Source organism: Sabethes cyaneus, chromosome 1 (assembly GCF_943734655.1).
Source record: "Sabethes cyaneus chromosome 1, idSabCyanKW18_F2, whole genome shotgun sequence".
NCBI classification, from domain to species: domain Eukaryota; kingdom Metazoa; phylum Arthropoda; class Insecta; order Diptera; family Culicidae; genus Sabethes; species Sabethes cyaneus.
In genome coordinates, this window is record NC_071353.1 from 15396675 (window position 1) to 15420915 (window position 24241).

The window sequence follows — 24241 nt, forward strand, 5'->3', positions numbered from 1 at the left end:
AGGTGATTAGATGAGAATAACGCATGCGACTAGAGCCAAATGTCACCTATCAAATGAGTCAAATCAAATAAGAATATTCTTCATTTCATAGTGAAATAGACAATTGGACAACTTCGTTGCATCAAAACAAAAAAAAAAGTTGAAACCACTGCCACTAGTTCTAAGGTGAAAATGAAACTAGCTCAGAGTAGTACTAAGTAATTTTCACCTTCGATTCGATCCGATTGTCTGTGCGTCAAGCTAGCGTTTGATGAAAACAGAGGGAACCAGAATGGAAAGTGGACCGATGTGCGGTGGATAAGTTCCGTCAGTTGTTAGTGGAAACAAACGGAAACAAAAAAAAAGCCGCATATAATGCACGTTTCATCCAGAGTTTAGGTTTTAATGAGGATGACGAGATATCGCGTTTTTTTCGGTGTGTCTTTTGGCTGTTGATTTGTTATTTTTGTCGGCTGCCCGGTTTCCTTGGATATAAATCATCATTATTCGGACGAGTTTCACCAGTTTGTGTACCCGTCGCTACTCATTAGTGCAGTTCGGAAATTGAACACTATTTGTATTGTATTTGGTTGATATATGTATGGACTTCTCACTAGAGGTGCCTGACAAGCGTTCCATTGTATTGAATTATATGGAAATGATGATAGAGTCGCGTTTATAAGGAATTCTTTACAATTAGCACCTAGATTACTGAATTAATTAATTAACATTATTCTAGAAACCGTTCGTATTACTTTTAGCGAATATTCTATAGGGTTCCGAAAATTTGGTCATTTTGGTGTATAACCGGAATCAATTAGACCATAAATTACAGCCACGCACAGTAGCCGTCACAATAGTTCATTATATGTTGTCTAAAATGAAATATAATTCACTACGCTCATCAGCACGCACTGTTTTTCCTCGGTTTCCTGACGGGTCAAATGAAGCAAGATTCAAGCCGCAGGTTTTAATCGTCCTACCGGTTGCGACTTGCGAGCGATGCCATTGTTGATTTTATTTTTCTTCGCCCCGAGCGAGCCGAGCCGTCAACGAAATGGCATTTTAAGTGGTCGGCATAAAAGCGCAAAGCGTATGATCGGTCGCTCTGTGTTCCTGATGGAGACGCGTGGTATGCGTGCGATTGGGAGTATGTAATTCCCGTTTACAGGGTAGGGTTTGTACCAGGGAGCTGCGCTACGAGATTAATATTTCAAATGCTTGCCGCTCTGCAGGGTATTTGCCACGTTTTAACGCACTGAGCAATTTTAGAATTTTAGAGGTAGAATTTTAGCAAGCTAGGTTGTCCTTTTTCGATTAAAGTAAATATAACATTGTCTTTTTGATTATCACCACCATCGAAAAGAGAAGTTAAAGAAGCCTTCAAGCATCCACAGCAATAAAGCACCTACAGGAAAGGATGGCATTGGAGTGGAACTTATCAAAATGGATCCGGACAAGTTGGCCAGCTGTTTGCATCAATTGGTTGTCAAGATCTGGGACGCGGAACGACTAACGGAGGAGTGGAAAGACGGGGTTATTTACGCTAGTTACAAGAAAGGCGATAAGCTGAATTGTGAGAATTGAACTCCGCCTATAAAGTGCTTTGCCAAGTCATCTTCCATCGGCTGTTGCCAATAACCAATAGACTCGTGGGAAGTTATCAGACCGGCTTCATGGAAGGTCAAGTCTACGACGAACTAAATCTTCAACCTGCAGTAGATCCTCCAGAAGTGTTGCGAATTCTGAGGTTCCACCTGTTCATTGATTTCAAAGCCGCATATGATAGTGGAAACCGGCAAGAGCTATGAAAAATTCTGGACGAAAACGGGTTTCCGGTTAAGCTAAGGGAAATCCGAACTATTCACGCATACTTGCCTGAAAATGCAGACTAAGAGACCTCTGCTGCGACTCCGACTACGGGACCGGAATGAGAATGATGAGATGAATGGCACGACATAGTACGGGTGTTGCGTGCGACTCGTCCTGAGGGTCACGATTAGGTCAGAGCCGATGCAGAGTAATGCCTTGCAGTGTGCGTCCCAGCTGAGCTCCGACAGCTGACCCATAGCCATGGGCTACTGTTCTCACGACACCGATCACAAGACTGGGATGATCTTGATGGTAGGAGCTACAGTGGTTCATTTTTAGGGTCTCGACGAGATCAGAGCTAACAGAGCTGCGGGCAAAAACATTTCAGAGGCAGAACGATCCGGCATATTGACGCGTACTTGCCTGGAAGTACAGGCTGAGAGACCTCTGCCTCGACTCCGACCACAAGACCGGGACAACTTTGATGACAGGATACAGTAGGGCTGTGGCGATTTGTTCTGAGTCACGACTGGGTCGGAGCCAAACAGGGGCTCTCATAGTGCCTTGTTGCGTGCGTGCCGGTTCACATCCGTGCAACTGATGAGATGGTTCGACAAATGGCAGTTTTAAATTAAGAATCAACGAATCCGCGTTCGTATCAACGATTTTACGGCCTGCTTATATTTTTTTGCGTTCTGTTCCGACTTTAATGCTCTAGGTAAGGAATTGAAACACTTTCTGCTAAAATATGAAACCGATCTCTTCGCCATTTCTGTATGTGTTAGTGCCATAAGTAGAACTGCAGGATTCCGTAGTAAATATCTATATGATGGGCGCGAGGTGGTTGACAGATGGAAGCAGTTCTTCGATGAACACCTCAATGGCGGAGTCGCAGAAGGAGGCGGAACGGAAATTAACCTAGGAGCGCCCATGAAGATAGTAATGTCCTAGCAACTGATCTCCAAGAAGTCAAACGAGAAATCGGGCTGCTGACGACCAATAAAGCCGCTGGGAAGGACCGCCTACCGGCAGAGCTTTTTAAACATGGAGAAACGCTAGCAAAGGCTCTACACTGGGTTATTTCGACGATTTGGGAGGAGGAAAAGCTACCGGAGGAATGGATGGAAGAAGTGGTTTGTCCCATCTACAAAAAGGGTGATCGGCTAGATTGCTGCTACTATCGCGGAATTACGTTGGTAAACGCCGGCTACAAGGTACTCTCCCAGATCCTGTTACGCCGGTTGTCACCGATAGCACAAGGTTTCGTAGGGAATTATCAGGCGGGCTTCATGGGGACTCGCGCAACTACGGACCAAATTTTTACTATCCGACAGATCTTGCAGAAATGTCGGGAGTACAACGTGCCCACGCATCACATCTTTATTGATTTCAAAGCAGCATACGATACAGTCGATCGAGACAACCTATGGCAGATAATGCACGAACACGGTGTTCCGGACAAACTGACGCGACTGATCAGAGCTGCATTGGATCGAGTAATGTGTTTCGTACGCATTTCTGGGACACTCTCGAGTCCCTTTGAGACGCGGCGAGGGTTGAGAAAAGGTGACGGTTTATCCTGCATGCTATTCAACATCGCTCTTGAGGGGGTAATCCAACGAGCGGGCATCGAAACGAGAGCTACGGTTTTACCAAGGGTAGCACTTCTAGGCTTTGCAGATGACTTCGATATCATAACCAGGAACTTTGCGACGGCGGAGGCGACGAAAATAGTCCTCTTCAACAACCTCACCGGAACCAGAAATAGGGCGGCCCAACGTGCACGATGGCTCGACCAGGTCGAAGACGATTTGCGACTTCTGGGACGACTAGGAAATTCCTACGCCGCTCGAGTGTTTGAAGACCCAGAAGACGACAACTTTCGGGATACGGTGGTAGATTTGCGGGATCACGACAAGGTAAGTCTCGTAGCGCAAGGCAGACAAAACGTTTTTGCACCCGTTCCATACGCAAATTCCCTACCAGCTGATAAGGACACCAAACTATGTACGCATTTTTGATCAGTGGACGTACCAGGGAACAGTATAGCGCCTTCAGACAGTGCGGATCACTGAAATCACGAGCAATCTTAGCGATGAAGCCAAGCTGTCGGGAAGCCTTCGACATTGCAGTGGTGCGATGTGGTGCAATTTAGCGCAAAAGTTCAAATATTTGAAGACCTCGTGTCAGTAGTGGTCCCGTTTCAGCGAGAACTACTCAGGAGCTAAGCTGTACACGCAGAACTCTGCCGCATTATTAGGAGCTGAGCCATTCTGTGAAATTCCCAGATGCGCCAAGTCACGAGATTTTCTGTAGTGGTATTTTATGGTCAATACGATCGAACGCTGCTTTTAGATCAGTGTAGATTACGTCGATTTGCGCTTTTTGCTACATGTGGGAAATACAGGTAGACGTAAAATCCATAAGGTTCGTGCTTACGGATCGACCAAATCCGTGTTGGACTAGTTTGTTCTAGCAACGATAAAATTACTCACTACTATTTCAAATAATTTCGATGAAGCAGAAAGATTCGTAATGCCTCGATAATAGCGAACATTCCGGCGGTCGCCACTTTTAAAAAACAGTAAACATGAGTGACTGCTTCCAGATCGTCGGAAATTTTCCATCCTCGAACGATTTGCTGAATTTAAGACACAAAGGCTCTACTAATGCCATAGCACAACGGGCGAAAACAACACTGAGTGCAGACTACTGTTGTACAAATCGGCAGTTGAGTACAATCTCGGTTTTTTAAGTACAGCTTTCAGACAGCAGGTTTGGACGGTTTGCAATGGTTTCAGGTGAGACTTTGTGGCAGCTCCCCAGATGGAGACTAGCTATTGTAATCTAGACTGTATAAACGCGTGATACATAATTATTAATGCTTTGGATGGTAGACACTTGGAGATCTTCCATAGTAAGCCCAAAACATTGAGGTGATGTTCCGTTACAACGAGTTTAGATGATCACCTCATGTCAGTTTTGAATCTATTACCAAACCGAGATGTTTAAAACTTTCAACTTTTTCTATCGTTTTCGATTGCACTACCAGATCACCATGTGGAGTAATAGTACTGCGAGGCGACTGCACTATCATATATTTCGTCTTAGATAAGTTCAGTGATAGCAAATTTTCGTTAAAAAAAATCTTGGAGCTTAACCAGATCTTCCTCCATTCGACGTATTATGCTATCCGGGCTTAGACCATCGTACGAGAACGAAGTATCGTCAGCAAATAATCGAGGTTTACCGTGTAAGTTGAGTCTGGGTAGATCATTTACGTAGAGAAAGAATAACAGCGGTCCAAGATTGCTACCTTGTGGAACGCCAACCGTCAATGGAGTCATTTGGAATTCCTTTGACTCCATAATACTCTAGCTTCTGTAGCAAAATCACATGGTAGATAGTGTCACATGCTTCCTTTACATCACGATAGAGTACTTTTACCAGTTTCTTAGGATCTATTGCCCTATAAATCTCATCAACTAGCACACTGGCTGCTGTTAATGTACTGGAACCTGTCCCGAATCCATATTGGTGACTGAACAGGATTTTGTGATCGTTTAGAAAATTCGGCAGTCTAGTCACGAGCAATTTTTCTAATATCTTACTCAAAACTGATAGTATAGATATTGGCCTGTAGTTGTTGACGTCAGTTTTGGATCCACCTTAATGAATAAGGTCTATTTTAAAAACAGTCCTGGAGAGTTTCCGCACTTATTAATTGGTTGAAAACATCTCTCAATAATGTTGAGAAAGTCTGATGATGATTTTTGATGGGTTTTACTGATATATATTCCATCTGGTCCACAGCACTTGTTTGCGCCCAGGTTTTTTATTTCGATTACAACCTCTCGCTTCGTTGAGGGTCTCAGGAAAATCGAAGCATTGAGTGGTGTGAGGAACAAGACGAAGAGGGGCAGAGACCGAGCAAGGTGCCAAGACCACCCAACAAACACCGAAGCTGAAATAAAATGCTTCTGATTTGGTTACAGCTGATTTAACTCTGAATACAGGTGGTAGACGCTAAATAACTTTGAGCAAAGGCCTCTGTATTCTATAAGTGTTTAAGCAGCCAACGAATGCGCTGTAAATCAGCTGCTTCACCTAAGTGTCACAAGCAAATTAGGCGCATTTTTACCCTCTCCACAAGCTATCAATATTCTCAATAATTGTGCTATACTAGCTGAATAAACGATTTGTCAACTTAGTAAAAAGTCCTCCCAAGAACCATTTATGCGCTGATTAAACATTTTAATAATGCCATAGCTGAATATGCATCGAATAAAATTTATGTAAACAATTCCACAAAACTTATTCAGCCGAAAATGGAGAACTTATACAACCTATTTCGATTGAGGCAGAAAAAACACTTATTAAGCAATTATATCGCTCTTTATATAACCTCTGTGCGCCTTGTTTCCAGCTTTGCGCAAATTGGTTATTTGAAAATACGCAAAGGCCTCTATTAAGCTCCATTTCAGCTTCGAAAGCAGCTATTAGCAAGCCCGAAGCTTGATAAAATCACCAGATTTAGATGTTTAAGAGCTGAAAAAATGTTTTTATTTCTAGAACTAAACCATAGTTCAGCCACAAGTTGAATAAATTCAGCTATAAAAGCGTTTGAACAGCCAGAAGTTGTTACTTGGGTAGCTGCTTTCAAAGCTGCGATGGAGCTTAATAGAGGCTTTTGCGTGTTTTTAAATAACGAACACGCAAAATAATCCACACGTCCTTTCCACGTGAAAAATCACGTAAATTTCTCTACAGGGAGTTACGTGACTTTCAGTTAAGCATTATTGGAAAATACAATAACAACTATCTGATTTACACGTAACTGCACGCTTACTAATGCAAACTACGTTAAATTCACATAAATAGTACGGGAGAAGTTGGATGGAAAATATTCACATAACTTTTCCCGTAATTACGAAGTGAAAATTATTTTGAGTGAACGAGAACGAGAAATAGTTTTGCAATGCTTTTTCAGTCGCTTAATCAACGTCTCATCAACCTTTACCTATTTTTAATTTAAAAAAAAATAGAAAGCGTCTTATTTATTTTTGCTATGGCGTCGTATGATATACTAGCCGTAACCCGCGCGCGTCGCCTCGTGTCTAATTGAGAGCAAATTGGAGGACGCTATGTAACGCTAACGCTATGTAACTCTGTGAGGTGCAACTACGTTATTTTTGTTCGTCTTGAATGCAATCTGATATGATTGGTTTGAGTCTTTGCTTAATGTAGGCGATTGTCACCACGAAAATACATATTGCACCCCTCGTTTTGGCTACAAACAAGGCTCTTAAATATATAGATTTTTAACTTCGAATAACTTGAACTCGTATATGCCAGCTAATTAAAAATCATGTCGTCATCTTTCGAAAATTGAACCGCTATCTTCTGAAATTAAAAACTTTCCAAACATTTAAAATATAAATTCTATTATTTATATTTATTCGTGACAGATACGTATTTCACCTACGATTTGCAGGCTTCAACAGTGTCTGTTTTCGAAAAATCTTGCACATTGATCGCCTTAAACCAAGCGATCTAAGCTGCTTAAAGTAAGCATTCAAATAGTGTTTGACCAAGCGATGTTTAAGCTACTTTAAGTTTTTTCAAACCAGCTTTTATCGAAAGCTGATAAACAAGCTTACTAGCGGATTTTTCTGCTAAACAATCCGCTTCTAAACAGCCATAAACATCAAACCGTTTTACGGTTGCTTAAAGGTGTTAAAGTGGCTTTATAAACCAGTAGAGGCTTTCACTAGACTCACAGCTTTAAAACTACTTTAAAGCTGCTTAAGGGTGTTAAAGTGGCTTTACAAACTAATACCAAACTTTCATTCGGTTCACAGCACACATACTGTCAGATCATAGAATTTCGCAATTCGATTGACAGCAAAAATATATGTCAGTTATCGACATTATCGACTGCTGCAAGTGTAAAGACATTTTCACTGTATGTTCTGCAGATGCAGATGGGGCGGATCATACTGTGAGAGCTTATGGATCAGAAGATGGCGGTTTAATTCCCGAAAGATGACGGCATGCATTTTTAATTAGCTTGTATACGAACTCAAGTTATTCGAAATTTAACATACAGCATACGACGCCATAGCAAAATAAATATGACCCTTTCTATTTTTTTTAAATTTAAAAATAGATTATTTTTTGGCTGCATAAAGTTTGATGAGACGTTGATTAAGCAGCTGAATAAGCATTGCAAAAATTTTTCTCGTTCTAAAAATAGAATTGACAGCATTGCGCAAATTGGTTAGTTAAAAACACGCAAAAGCCTCTATAAAGCTCCATTGCAGCTTTGAAAGCAGCTACGCAAGTAACAATTTCAGGCTGATCAAACGTTTTTAGCTGAATTTTTCAGATCTTAAACATCTAAGTCAAGCTTCGGGCTTGCTAATAGCTGCTTTGAAGCTGTAATGTAGCTTAATAGAGGCTTTTGTGCGTATTTCAATAACCAATTTGCGCAAAGCGGGAAACAAGGCGCACAGAGGCGATATAACTGCTTAACAAGTGTTTTTTGTGCCTCAAATGAAACAGGTTGTATAAGTTCTCTAATTTCGGCTGAATATGTATTGTAGAATTGTTTACATAAATTTTATTTGATGCATATTCAGCTATGGCTGAATAATCATGGCTGCTAAAATGTTTAATCAGCACAAAAATGTTTTTTGGGCAGCTGGTGCGAGATCTGGGGAGCACCGGGTGCACGGGGAACTAGATACCAGCTGCCGTGGAGCGAATTAGCTGAAGCAATTATGCTACGCAGGCATTGTCATAAGACGTAAGGCCAACTAAGTAAGTAAGAAGAACTAGTTTTTTGTTGTCTTGACAACCGAAAAATAAGCGATATTACAGTATTTGTATCTAGAAATGATGTTTCCATGTGTTGTATATAACTAAATTTATCTTATTAGGTTAATTGACTTCAAAACATCTTCTATAATCAACCAAAGTTTCGATTCATGCATAATCTGTTTTCAGAAAGGTAAATTTAAAGTTTAATGTAATTTAAAACTGTGTGACGGTAATGGTTTTAAATGACCAGCGATTTTAGCGGATAATTCTGGACATCACAGACTCCACCACTGAAGCAGATGTGAAGCAGCGAAGGAATTAAATTCTTGTCAGCTGTCAGCGCATTAATAAAATGTTACTGAAATCGCAGAGGATCAGGGCCAGGATAAGCGAATCTGGAGGTAATTACTCGAGGCAGAACAGTTGTGTTGCTCTCTACAATGGCACAGCAAAAACGACTAAGAATTTTATTGCCTATCGCCATCGTAATGTGAAATATTTTCACTAATGAATACTTAAGGCGCACTACCGCAGGACCACAGCAAAGGGAGAGACACCACCGCTGGCCGGCGGCCAACGAGCATCGGGCAGGGTAATATCTTCTTTTACGATCACTTGATCTAATTTAATTTTCGAACGGGGACCGGATTACTGCTCCAAGTATGAAACTGTCAAGCGCGACCGGTGCAGGACCTCCAACATCACAACGAATGGCACAAAGTTCACTAAAGTAGTGAGGCCCAGCATGAGTGTGCAACTTAATTAAAATCGCACACCTCACTGTGAACTGCCGGTTTGTCTGTCTGTCGGGGTTCAGCCGGATTTGATTTTATGCATAAATTACCATATACTGCCATGCTCTGGAAGTTCGAAACCAACCAGAGCGTCGTCGTTCCTGTTCATCCGGGATTCGTTCAGCGCCGACGGAAGCGTACAGTAATTTACTGGGGGGAAAACGCTATTGGCCACTAAGTTTTATATGTCGATTAATTTTTATGACCGATATACGCTTCATCGCACGGATACAGTTGTATCGTTCACGAATTAAGGAACATATGGACTGACTGCCACCGGTCAGGGTTTACATTTATGTGTATTCAAAACGACGCATCGTCGGTGGACCTAACCGACGCTTGTGGAAGATTCACCCGTGTGGCACGACGCTCTGCAATCGTATCAATCGATGAATATATGACGATAAATCCTTGTTCCCAGGATACCAGATTGGACTGAATAGGATGTGTTGGAACGGAAGAGCGTGCAATTACGATGCCGTTCAGATGTCACAACGGGGAACCTTCAGAAAGATTCCTTATTATATTTCATTCATAAGTAGTCTTGCATTTACACAACAAGAAACAACACATTCTCACTTCTTTTGTCAATGCAAATCAACGTGGGATATGTTGCTGCCTCGTCGTAATTGCCTATTCCCGTCCTATCTAACACAAATTATTAAAAATATTAGCATTTTTATGACACACAATGCAAAACTAGTTATTCTCTAATATTTTAGTTTATTGTCTATCATACGCGATCGATTAAAGTGAGCTGAGATCTATTTAAATGCTTTTTATAATTAAAGAAGTCTTACCAGCCAAATTTCCTACGTTTTTTCGTGCGACGAAGAAAATGTCGACTAATCGTTTTAATTTTCGTCATTCATAAATGAAAATAACTCATGCCAGGCATTGTCGTTATTCTACGGCCAGGAAAACTTGCCTGACCTGCAGAAATTTTGCAGAATAACATTTGTCATGCCGCCCTATACAAATACATGCGCGTTAGCTTCGTAAACATTGTTGTGATTTTTAGTTCGGACGAAGAAAAATTTTGATGGACGGATTTTAAAACGGTACGACGAATTTAAGAAATAAAGTCAGTTGCGTAATTTCGATAACATGCTTTAATAATCGCTTTTCAGTGATTTCAAAAAGTTCACGGATCGGAAGGTAAGTGTGTTTTAGTCAAATGAGCAAAAGAACTTTTGGAGTATTCATTAAATCTATCCAACAAATGATGAAAATTAGAATGGCTTCACTTACTACGACGGGAATTAGAAATAAACCTTATGTATGGTACGTACACAGACCCGTATTACACTAAGAACATAATTCTGAATGATTTTAGAAAAAATATTCGTAAAATTACATTCCTAGCTGATAAAAAAACTTCATTCCATTTAAAATCATTCGTAGGTTTATTTTCTACCGCACATGCTGTAGCTGTTATAACGAATGGTTCGTATTTGGTACGAGAACATATTCGTAGCACATTTTGCATAAGAATGCACCGTGCATCAACGGTTATTGTCGATGAGATCAGGCTGCGAAGATTGTAGGTAGGAAAAAATATGTATTCACTACTGCATTATTCATTAAATCTAAAGTGAAACTAGCAAGTTCTGGCAGATTTTGTCAATCTTCGAGCAACGAATACCCGTTATTTGTCGAGGCATTATGTTCAACTATCATAGGTTTACCAAAAGTGCTTTCATTTTACGAATTTCTTGTTCTAGAAAAGTGAAATGATCTTAATGGTTGGCACCGTGCTAATGTACCATCATTAAAAATAAATTTATAACACCAACAAACATTCTACTAAACTGGAGAATTGCTTCAATCTCCCCAGAGATTGTCAATTTAGTGCCACGGAGTGACCATTATAGCATAAATCCTCTGCTCGCATCCCAGCAGTAAGCTGCATAGTAAATTATGAGCACAGTTTCGCTTGGCACCGTCGGTGATGTGTAAACAATTTTTCCCATTTGGTTTGCTCGGTATTACGGGAGCACAGTTACTACAAAGCGGTCGAAATTACGAAAACTGCCTGGCAATGAATGCCCCAGGAAGCAACGTGCGTAAATCAAAGTTGCGCGAGAGAATGTTTACATTTTCCAGCGTTTCGAATAAACCATCTACCCACACTGCTTGGGCAGACAATAATAAGTAGGTGGCGGCGCGTGTTAATCGAAGAACCGGGGAGAAGAAATCGGGCGGTGAAAGGGCATTATAAACTATTTTTCTGACCTCGCGCCGTCGTGGAATGAAGGGAAAACCCGGTCGGAAACGTTTGACGGTAAAATGATGCAAGAAATCTCTTACCAGCCATAACTATTGACTGGGGATGTAAACAATGGGAGGTTTCGAAGATCTATTCCCGTTAGCTCGATAGTTTTGCCAATGATCAAGAAAACTATATTACAAATGCAAGTGTTTCATCACTTTGTCTGTGAACATACACATATCCACGATATCAAACGATTCAAATAGGTATTGGCAGCAAGAAACAGAAGTAGATAGCACCCATTAAAAGTATTATTCTAATTTGAAACTCATCTTAAGTCCTGAATAACAATAATAACCAACACCGTGATTTTCTCAAATCCACTAGAACAGTCTATTTCTCTAAATTTGCACCGGATGAAGAACGTTGCTAACCATTGACATTCAAAACCATTTAACCTAAATAACGATCATAAAACAAATTTTTCGAATACCCTTTAAACCGGTAATGAATGAAGCAACCGTCATTAGGTTAATTTTGAAGCACAATTAAGCGCAATAATTCCCAAAAATATTTCTTCGTATAACCGTTCCTTGACGCCGCCCACACACGCACTGCGCGGGCACGGGCGGCAGCTACTCAATTACAACAGTATAGCCGACTCTTCTACCGGCGGCTAGACAATCTCATCGTCGTTGTCATCCGAAAATAGACCATTCATCTATTTTATTTCAAATTTTTGACAGACAGGAAAAGTGAACTACCAGAAGAACAATACCAGAAGTAGGAAGAGAAAGCAAACCATATTAACAAAAAAAAAAAAAAAATAGCGCGACAAAACTCGAACGATTATTTCGCCCGAAAATTTCTAGGCGGAGTTTGGAAGTGGGGAAGAGTGGAGCAAAATGGGCAGCTGCTAGTGCAGCAGCAGCAGCAGCATCACTGACCAACTGACCATCATAGCCGTAAGATACAATTCAAGTACTGTCCGTCTTAACTGTTCCCTGTTTCATCAACCGCGAAAAAAACACTTATCATGGCGCATTTCATTCGTCAAAAAATTTATGACATTGAAAATTAACCCCACTTGTGTCCTTGTGGCAATCTCTCAGTTTTGCTGCAGCAAAACAGTGTTCTGCTTGATGGTCTATGCTCGTGTTGCTAGTCAGTGAGACAACAAACGAAGGGGGGTCCGCCACGATTGACCCCACGAGTACAGGAAACAATAACTGACGGTTCACAATCAAAAAGTTTAGCATCGTGTTACAAATTAGTTCGCTTTTCGGCCTGGTGTCGTCGGTCAGGGTGAAGCCCTTTTCAATAGTAGGTACAGTAGTAGCATGAGTGCGCCATCTATCATGATGCTGTCGCACCGTGAACCGCCGTCGCCGCGCCGCTGCAAGCCGTCCGGCAATCGTAGGACGTTAGATGGATGTCTCTTTTCGGCATTTCGGCTGCCGAAACGCGAGCTGGGAAAAATGGTCATGTGTGAAGTGTGGCGGTTGCTTCTTTATGACAAGTTTCATTTGTTCTGAAACCTACACAAATACACACCACTGGCTGGCGCTGATGCTGATATCATTTGATCAGCGATCGTGCTGTTAGCTGTGAAAGCAATACTGTCAAGCCGCAATCCGATGTCATTTGCACGTATTAAGGAGGAGTGTGCGTTGTTTTTAGGCAACGGTATTAGAACATCCGAGTGTTACAGTTTCATGTTTTGTTTTTGCATTTCTATTTCTATTTCTATATTATATTATTTGACGTAATTTGTAATAAGCATGTTCCAGGCAGACACCAGAATTCTAACTGTTTTAAAACTTTTTTATCGAAACCTATTTTTATAAGTAACACTTGAACCACAAGAAAATCAGCAAAATGCTTCAGGTCACGGTTGGGTAATTCGCAATACAGCGGTCCTTAGCCTCTTATCCAACAACTCCTATCTCTACGATCTCGTGGTACCAGCCGAAATACGAGCAACCCTAGCGGAACCCAATTTTACCAGTGCGGTGGAGCGACCAACGAACTGGGAACAGGCTTCGTAGCGATGGATAGAACGTAGTGAAGCGATCAACTAGAGGACCGTTTCTTCAACTATACCACCATAAACGTGCATTGTCCACATGAAGGTAGATCCGACGACTAGAACGAAAAAACGTTTTATGCCATGCGCAGCTGGAGGTAACGTATCGAGAGGGAAGCAATGTATAGACCGGTGATCAAACCCCAAAGCCTACCCTCCGACACGCACGATAATGGCCGGCGATCCATTAACTATGCAGCTACCGGAGGGCTGGCCATCAGAAGCACTTCCACGCAAAGATATCTTCAAAGCTTCTTGGAGATTGCCTGACCAACGAAGCTTTGACGCCCTGCCAAATGGCTTTCCAATGGTTCACCGGAACCATCGCTATGACCGATCAAAAGATAGACGAAGGCATATTATTCAACTCTTTCGTGGCCTTGGCGATCTGCTAATATATTGCGAAAATATTGGAGTAAGTTTTCCGAACAAAAATTTATTTATTGGTTGCAGTTGGGGGACGTTGGGAGAGTTGGTGATCATCGGTACAATGTTTATCTTCAGTCGGTTCAACTACTTCAGTAATTTCTTGGGTTAATGGACCGAGGCCAGGTTCGACCAAAAGACCAATTTCCGGTAGGTACTTCGTACTATATGTTCATATCTTCTCGTTCACCGTAAAGCTCAAACGAAAGAACAAGGGCTTGAACATTCTCTTCTTGCTGATCGCCAGTCACAGAACGATCTTCTTCGGCAACTTGGGGCGAAGGATATATTTGACATCATCACTTGTCTTCTTGTTGGGAGACGTAAAGTACTCGGTACTCTGCCAGTCATTGCCATCCAGCATCAAGTAGTTTGCGCCGTACATTATGACATTATGACCATGACATCGTGCTTCGACGGAAAGATGCTTTTCATCAGCACTTTCAGTCGGTCTCTTGGCGATTGCCTGCTCAGACACAGACAGCCTCGACTGACGCATCCGCATAAAAATGTCCATTTGACACATTTCAGCGTTACGGGACACAATTTGCAACTATTTTACCGTTACGCTTGCGTGGTGAGTATGGTGTCCCGTAACGCTGGAATGTGTCATTTTGGCCAAGTACTTCACCATTTAGTCAGTTGCTCCGATCTCGCGGCTCAAATCGCGGAACGACGAGACCATCTTTCTTTCAGCAGGGAAAGAACCTAAAAAAATTAGGTGAGGTCTGAGGTGACTGTGAGAATAGGGCCCGTGAGTTTGGCGCTTGTGATCAAGCCTGAAATTTCATGTGTTTGAAATCTCATTGAGTTTTTTCGCTGCTATGGATTTTTCCACAATGGCTTTCAGTCTTCATATTCAGCTTCTGCTACGGTCGCGCAGTACTGTCGGGTGTCCGGAATCAGGCTTCCGTTCAACGCTTTCGACTTACTCGCGGGAGAGCATGTTGTAAATGCCAGATTGGCTCTATTCAGCGGATACGAAGTGCTTCGCTATGTCCAACTTTTTCACTACGGGGTGGGGCTGGCAGTTCGAACAAAGCATCAAGCGTAGTTGTTTAACTGTTTTCGCCTTGGCTGTCGCATACAAATTACCGCTAAAATCAGTCCGGTTTTATTGGCATTTGTTATTGCTAATATGCTTTACTGAATACAGGCCCTTTTTAGCACCCGAAAGAGATAGCGTCTTTGCCGGGGCCCAGTTTGGCCAACCGCACGCTACGGCACTGGCTACTACGGAGTAAATGTTTACTCTCCGGCAAATCGTTCAGAAATGTCGGGAGTACAACGTGCCCTCGCATTATATTTTCGTGGATTTCAGAGCAGCATACGATACAGTTGAACGCAAACAGCTATGGCAGATAATCTACGCTAAGCTAAGATGATAGGGTTACAAATCAATACAAAGCAAAGCAAAGCCTGGGTGCTAATTCCGTTATCGAAATTTGACCTTTTTATACGACAGACTTCGCAACCAGCTGTTAGAATACAGGATACTGCGGGGTCAGTGCTACGATCCTATTGGCTCTAACAGCATCTCCCAGCCGAGATTCGAATATACGACGACTGGCTTATTAGACCAGCGTCTTACCTCGAGGCCAACTGGGAGGTCAATCAATGCAACGACTACCAAATATATGGTAGGAAGAGGCTCCAGAGAATTAATAATGTGCGCCTTCCACGAACAGTAGCTATTGACGGCGATGAACAGAAACTGGTTGATAAGCTCGTATACCTGGGATATCTGGTCGCTACCGACAATAATACGTCTAAGAAGATTCAACGACGCATTTAAGCTGGATGTCGAGCCTACTTTTCCCGTCGCAAGAGGCCTCAATCAAGGAGCATACGCCGCCACACAAAGCTGGCGATGTACAAAACGCTTATCAGACCGGCAGCACTCTACGGACTTTAGACAGTAACTTTGCTTCCGAAAGACACACGTGCACTTGCTGAATTTGAATGAAAGGTGTTGCGGACTATTTTTGGTAAAGTACAAACGGAAAGTGGAGAGTGGCGGAGGCGTATGAATCACGAACTACAGACACTACGTAATCTCTCCATACCATCGTAAACGTGCGAAAGCTGGGAGACTACGGTGATACCGAACAATAAAGGGTGACCCACATCAAATTGATCACGGAAAAAACTCTGTAGAAAATTAGCTAGTTGACCGATTCTTTTCAAACTTTCAGACATCAAAACATAACCCATTAGTAAGCTTCAGGCATATTTATTTCATTCAACTTCAATACCATAACCGTTGCCCACACCTTACGCTTAACTCCACTTATAAGGTTCTGTACAACGTCTGAACCTTTTTCTTCATGTCTTCCTCAGATTGGACCTCCTTGGGATGTTTCCGTAGTGCCTGCTTCATAATAGCCAAGTATTTTTCGAAGGGCCTTAGTTCCGGTGTGGTGGGAGGGGGGGGGTTTCTTGTTCTTGGATACGAATGTGACCCCGTTGGCTTCGTCACAATTTGGAGCCTTCTGCATTTTGTACGTCTGCAGTCCCTGCCGATCCGTGGCTCTCTGAACGAAAGACTTGAACAGATTCAACTTTTTGGCCACATCCCTGACCGAAGCATTGGGATTGTGCTTGAACGCCTTCACGACACGCTTGTGATCCAGATCACTAATAGACATCCATTCTGACCGCATTTCTCTTTCCGTTCGATGTGCAGAGTTTCGTTGTAACGTTTAACTACACGACTCACCGTTGACTGCACGATTCCGAGTTGTTTTTTGATGTCCCGATGAGAGAGTTGAGGATTTTCCAGGTACTTGCGCAAAATCAATTCGCGACATTTCTTTTCGGGTGACGCCATTTGTTCCAGTTTTCGAAAAAACTGACAGCGATAAAAATAGAGTGTTAACAATACACTCTAAACTACTTCTACCCGGCGTTTTTCCGTGATGCAATTTGATGTGGGACACCTTTTAATACATCCTTTATCATTGTCATCATTATCTAAAAGGCTTGTCTGTAGCCAAAATCAGGTCTCTGACAGGACGTCATTAGAGGCTTATCGGTAACTAAAAGCAGGCCCCTGACAGGATGTCATGCTTTCGTAGCAATGGGTTCTATTCTTAGTTAGTTCACTGGTCGACTGGTGGACTGCTCGATAGCTCAACTGCTCGACTGAACTGCTCGATTTGATTGCTCGACTGGACTGCTCGATTGGATAGATCGACTTGACTGAACAGCTTGATTTCATTGCTGGACTGGACTACTCGGTTCAACTGCTCGATTCGACTGCTTGCCTAAACTGTTGGATTCGACTGCTCGACTCAATTGCTCGATTCAACTGCTTGACTAGACTACTCGATTCAATTGCTTGACTGCACTACTCGAGTCAACTGCTCGATTCGACTATTCGAGTCGGCCACTTGTCTCAACTGCTTGACTTACCCGACTCGACCCGACTGCTCGATTCAACTGCTCGACTAGACTACCTGATTTTACTGCTCGATTCAACTGCTTGACTGGACAGCTCGACTGGACTGTTTGACTGAACAGCTTGATTTTGCCCACCTATTGAATCAACACAGTGGAGATATTTTTATTCAGTTAAATAAAATCGAAGACTCCAGAACTCAAGACTGGGCACAGACGGAAGTTCGCATATACACAGCAAAGGATGATACTACTAACGCCATCTCTTACGTCAGTAACGCCGAGGGAGTTACTACTGCTTATAAGTGTTAGTGATCGCTACCATACTGTCTGTTTGTTGGGATGTTCCTTATAGAATCGAAAACTACTGAACCAATCCCAGGCCAGGGAAGGTTCTTATGATGGTTAGAGACCCCTCCCCCAACTAAGAGGGGGGGCTCCCATACAAATGAAACACAAATTTCTGCATAACTCGAGAACTAATCAAGCAAATGGAACAAAATTTTGCATGTGGGTATTTTTGGAGACAACAATTTTTTCTATGGTCTATGGTTTTCTATTCTTCTTTAGAAGGGGAATGACTCCTCTCCCCTTTAAGAGGTGGGGGGGGGAGGGGGCTTCCATACAAATGAAATACATATTTCCTCATAATTCGAGAACTAATCAAGCAAATGGAACCAAATTTAGCATGTGGGTGTTTTTGTAGGCAAGAATATTTTCTATGGTGAATTGAGACCCCGTCCCTTTTAAGGAGGGGAATTATGACCCCTCTCCCTTCAATAGTGGTGGGGGGCTCCTATACAAATGAAATACAAATATCCTCATAACTAGAGAACTAATCAAGCAAATGGAACCAAATTTGGCAGGCGGGGGGTTTTGGAGGTAGGATTTTTTTTATAATGGTTTGAGACTCCTCATCCCTGTGGTAGGGGGATAAGGACTCTCCTACAAATAAAACAGAAATTTTTGCGTAACTCAAAAACTAATCGAACTCGAGAAATTTTAGACTCTTTCATAAAACATTAGTCAATAACAAGACCACCAGAAATTATCAACAGTAAAATTAGATGATTCATGGCGAGACGTACACAGGCCGGGAGTGTTGCCGGCGACCTGCCGTCGGAAGCGCCGGCCACTGCGGTGGGGGGGGCGGGGGGGCAGCCTCCCGTAGAGATCACCTCTATCTAGGTTTATTTATTCTCCTAGATCTACTGACCTGTATTACTTTTCTTCAGTGGGGTCACCCCTGCGAAATGGTACTTTCTACGAAAAGATCTTCCGTGAAATGGTACATCCCACGTAAGGTTTTTCGCGAAATGGTATTCTGCGAAACTCTATATTCCGCGTTATGGTCAACCGAGAATTGGTATTCCGCAAAATGGTATTCCGATTCGACGAAATGGGTTGTAATGATGGCGAATGTTTAAATGCTACCCGCTTTATTATATCAGGCTAAGCAATGGGGGGAGTTGTTTTCTATTTAACTATGAGGAAAATTTGTATATTAAAACACACATGAACTCCTCAGAAACTTGCAAAACTCGAGATGGTGATAAAGGTCATCCGAGATTCATGATTTATGTACAACACAATTTAATTTGTGGCAATACGAAGGTTGTCGGATCAGCTAGTTTATTATAAAGCACAAAGAACTAACACAAAGATTAAACATCTTCGCAAACACTGGAACGCATCCGCAGTTTTCTTGACACACATTTATATTTTCCGGATCGTAAGATTCGGGCTCAACTAGTAGATAAATAAGCAGCATGGCCTTTAAACGGTTTAGTTACTATTCTTTATAAGCGAAAAAATTTCATTGCTTTTTCTTCTGTCGTTCCCTCGGAAAGAAATTGGAAAGATTATCGTTACAAAACAAAATCCACATTCAAAATGTTCAAAAACGACATCTAAAAGTAAAAATGAATATTCCTGTTCTAAATAATCTATCATTCGCATGATTCCACATTCAGTTGTATCGCAGAATTTGATTATTTGTAGTTTCATTTAAGAACTTTTAATAAATCTAACACTCTCCTGATTTTTGAACAGGTCCTACCTGCTAATGCGAAATTGATTTCGTGTCTCCTCTCGTATACTTATTATTGTGGCATAAAGAGAGCATATCGATGCTATCTTTCTCAACTATATTAGCTAGCTTATGGTATCAGCAACCAATTCTTGTGAAAAAGATGTGTTCAGGTAGCGTTTGCATTGCATTGTCGTTATAAACATAACAGAGGAGACACGAGACAATCTCGCATTTGCAAGTAGGACCTATTCAAAAATTAGCCCAGAATCGTTTTATTTATGGTCTGCTGTAACTGATAAACTTAAAAAAAACATTCGTCAAATTTGACCCCGACGTGATTTGAACACGCAACCTTCTGATCTGGAGTCAGACGCGCTACCGTTGCGCCACGGAGTCACTTGCTTCGGCCAGTTGCTCATTCTCGATCGTATTTCACTCGTCCACTGTTCGCACATGCTGCTGCGCTATTTTCTAATCGCAAGTGAGACAAACAAGTGCTTCGCCCGTACTGTGTGGAGAATCAAAACAAAAATAAATTGGCCACGAACGCGCTCCTCACTGCCATGCCGTATTAGTAGCAAACGGGGAAAAAAGGGTGCAATGGTCAGGGAAAGAACAACTAATTTAATAATAAATTGTTGACCACTTCGATAACGTCGCGAGAACACAACACGCGGTGCACACACACACAATCAGTCAGAAGCGGTATTGAGTGCCGTCAGTGTTTACCAATGCAAAAATTGACAATTAACCACTCTGACTTTGTGTTCGGAAGCACGCAATAGTGCAAACATTCATCGGTTACCCCTACGATGCCCACAAAATTCGCACATGGGGAGAACAATGACAAAAATGAACTTACACACTGATGTATAGGCAAACGTCAGTAGCAAGCTCATCACATACTGAGCCAGCACGTGGAAGGGTAGCACTCACCACCGCAACTTAACTGTCGGTGGGGGCACGACGGGTTTTTCGTGCATGTTTCGCACCGCACCGACCATCAACTATAATAAAATCAACCTCGGCTCAGTCGTGCTTCAATGTTTGCTCGCTACTCGAATGCGGTTGTTACTGTTTTTGCTGGCGAACGCCAAACGCTGCTTTGTTGGTAAAAAGCCATAGGTATGCAGAACCAAAAATGAGCAACCAAAGTAACAAAGTTTACAGAACCAACTGGCCCCTCCCTACGCTACGCTGCCCGTGAAACACCCCTCGGTGGTTCTGGCTAGACGGGTGTTCGATTGGTTCCGAAAAACTCAAAGTCGATTTGGGACTGTTGGTTGCATTCAAGGGATCGTTTACAGTTTATCAGCCGGGGTTGAACTTCAGCTATAACGATCGAGTTGAATGAATGAGAGTAAATCAAACAAAAAAATAAACAATGAGAGCCACAACATACAGTACTACATACATACCGGCGGTATAAAGCTAATAAAAATATACCCTCACTTATGGTGGCTCCACGACCAGACCCTGACCGACTGGCCAGTAGGGTGATAGAGCGTCAGTTTTTTAGGGTAAATGGATGCAGAGTAATTGTATTTCTAAAAATTTTAGATGCTGTTCACTCAAAAATTAATTATTTGGAGCGGATTTGGATTAATTAACTGTACCAAGCCGGTTTACAATGAATATAGGTAATTCGAAATTCCAAATCCCTTACAGTTTCTCGATTACATGTTATAAAATGACACGTAACTGTGTTAGGAATTAGGACTTGCAATTAAATGGATTGAAAAGCTGACCCGGAATTAGCACCTTTCACACGAACCGTATAATTTTGGAGCTGCTTTAGCAGGGGTTTCCGTCACCACCACCGCCGGCGACCGATAAATTCAAACATTAAAAAGTGAGTAATTGAAAATGGTGCTCGTATGATTATCCACCGTCGTCCGACGCACACATACGCCAGTCAGCCTGCGTGCCGCTCCGTTCGCTGCTGATGAGGCACAGGAAGTCGATTGGAAGCACAGCACACGTTGGTACCTATCTGCGCGTAATTTGATATTGTTTATTTTCAATCACCGGCACACCTCTAGACTCGGGGGCAATTCGCGTGAATTCTGCGCTGCGAAGGATATGTTTATCATCGAAAGCAATACCAAGTAACAGCTGGCATAGCGGTGGCGCTTCCAGGAAATTCTTCGATGCACCGCAATTTCCCGAATCAAAAAGTCTCTTTTTGACGAAAATTAAAGTTAAACATAGGAACTATATTATTAGCATTTCCATGAAAAAAGGTACAGAAGAGGTCCGATTTTATTAAAATTTTGTGTTCTTATTCTTTTTTCGGCAAATTTTAGACCCGTATTGTTTTATTTGTCACTTGGGATCCTTTCAGAGTTATGGTGATTTCAAAAATGGTCGTTTTTGCCAATCTTCCTTCTTTTAAATTTCAGAACTATTGATCCAATGAACTGATTTTAATCATTTTGATACCAAACAATAGTATTAAACAATAAGTTTTAACCATTTGCTATAAACTAGGTAAGTTTTCAACCATTTTCTGGCGAAACTGGCTTGTAATAGTTTAACACTAATCAAGTGTAGTTTTGGCTTTCTCCGTTCAAGGCAGCACACAATCAATCTACCTGAGAATAAAACTGCTGCAGATAAAATTTCGTCTTGAATCGTTCCTTACATTATCAAACAATACAACCACCATACACGCTCATACAGACCTCAAGAAGGAAGCAACGAAATCAATGAATAATCGTGTACACACGAAAGGGGCGCGCCATGCTGCTGCACACCAAGTAAACACACGATCCTCTTGTTGCTTATCCCCTCGTCCGTTGCGCACATTTTGATGTGGTTATAGTCGATTCTCGATTCTCGACCAGTTTCAGGTCCCGTGTAAAAGCAAGCCCGTGTAAAAGCAGTACCACTCTGAGCACCCCGATAAGCAGGAAGCCCGGGTAGCTCAGTCGGTAGAGCGTTGGACTTTTAATCCAACGGTCTAGGGTTCAAGTCCCTATTCGGGCGAGTGATAATTTTTTTGTTGTCACTTTTGCTAGTCGAATTAAAAATAACTAATTTTCCAATATCGAACAAAAAATCTTTGTCAGAAGTGGGATTCGAACCCACGCCCTCAGAGAGGACCAGAACGCTCATGCAACCACCAACCATCGGGAACACACGTGTGTGCTTAGGGAGAGAGAATTGATCATCAGAATTTTCTGAATCAAATTCACCGTCAGCGTCACACACATGGGGGAATAATGGCAAGATTTTACTCTTGAGTCTGGCGCCTTAGACCGCTCGGCCATCCTGACATCTGATCGACACTCGACGAGAAACGATTCCTGCTCACCGCCTGCCACAGGCCGATCGGTTCTATCGTACGCTGTAAAGCAATGAAGGTGGTGTGGAACGCATGCGCTGTGACTAACGTGCGAATGTCTGGCAGAGTGAGTCACTCTCGCACTCAGTCGGACAGGGTAGGCATATTCGACGATGAGTGCTGTTCTAAAATAAGCGGTGATGACATGCGCAGTAAAAGGCAGATGCGCTTACCTGTTTTTGTACGGACGGAAAACGTGACCAGCAGGCAATATGGTTACCTTGACCGGTTTAGCAGTTTAAAACGGGGATTACGAGATGACCGTGATATTATGCTATGGTAGCGTCGGCATTATTAATATTATATTATTGCTACCATTAAATATTATAATCATGAGACAAACACGTGGAAGAAAATTATTTGCTAGTGTTGGCTGCCTTTGAAACCCGGTGTCATGTGGCTCCATAGCTCAGTTGGTTAGAGCGTCGTGCTAATAACGCGAAGGTCGTGAGTTCGATCCTCTCTGGAGCCAATTTCTTTTATTGTTGCAATGGCTACTGTTATATAAAAATTCGAGTTTTAGTGAAACTTTTAAATTCATTGAACACATCAGCAGCTTTGCTTAATTTCTCTTTTTTCTTATCAGATTTAAATTGACTCTTTTCGGTGAATAATTTCCTTTTTTTTTTTTTTTTTTTTTTCCTTTTTTTCGGGTTATCCAACTGGTCGCTTAATAGCGTATAAAACTCTGCGCTGGGCCCTTTTGTGTTGTCAACAAAGTGTCAGGGAGACCTCAAACATCAGTTCTACCTGACGAGACAGGCACTGGCGCCCACTAAAACACAGGTAGAGCCCCAAGCATAGCCGTCACGCCTATACCCGCAGGCGGAGGCGTTTCGGCCCTGCGCGGACTCCACGAACTGACTCTAAGATCTCTCTGCCAAAGGCCGGAATGTCATATTTTAAATATAATGATGATGATGACGATGATGATGATAATTATGATGATGAGAAGAAAAATAATAGATCGAATTTGTAAATGTGCTTTGGGCTTTTTGTACCACTCGAGTTGCAATATGTGGTATAGTGAAGAAGTGGAGAATTCGTCAGCCCCGCCTGACACCGGTCTTCAACCGCGCGCCCGCTTTCAGTTTTCCAACACAAACAACCACAAATGAACCAATAGGTAAGACAAATTTCGGAGCATTAGTGGTTATCAACTTATCAGGGCAAATTTAATCTTTCATCCCCTTAGTATTCACAGTGCATTCCCACGATACAAAGTAAATTGAGCGCAGCACAAGCTGGACGTTCGCGGTAGTCGACAGAAGCTTCAAAATATAGAGACTCGCCCGCCTTCCAACCCTCGAGACCAAAGTGCTGTAATGCTCTG

General features: G+C 42.2%; 4 non-coding genes across 4 annotated transcripts; 2 read left to right on the plus strand and 2 right to left on the minus strand.

Annotated features, from left to right (window-relative positions):
• Positions 1-19886: 19886 nt before the first annotated feature.
• On the minus strand, positions 19887-19958 carry Trnaw-cca (transfer RNA tryptophan (anticodon CCA)). The gene has a single exon. It is a non-coding gene; the product is annotated as a tRNA-Trp (tRNA).
• Positions 19959-22477: 2519 nt separating this feature from the next.
• Trnak-uuu (transfer RNA lysine (anticodon UUU)) lies at positions 22478-22550 on the plus strand. The gene has a single exon. It is a non-coding gene; the product is annotated as a tRNA-Lys (tRNA).
• Positions 22551-22627: 77 nt separating this feature from the next.
• Positions 22628-22840, minus strand: Trnal-caa (transfer RNA leucine (anticodon CAA)). The gene is made up of 2 exons: positions 22803-22840; positions 22628-22672 (listed from the first exon to the last, which is right to left on the minus strand). It is a non-coding gene; the product is annotated as a tRNA-Leu (tRNA).
• Positions 22841-23306: 466 nt separating this feature from the next.
• On the plus strand, positions 23307-23380 carry Trnai-aau (transfer RNA isoleucine (anticodon AAU)). The gene has a single exon. It is a non-coding gene; the product is annotated as a tRNA-Ile (tRNA).
• The last annotated feature ends 861 nt before the right edge of the window (positions 23381-24241 follow it).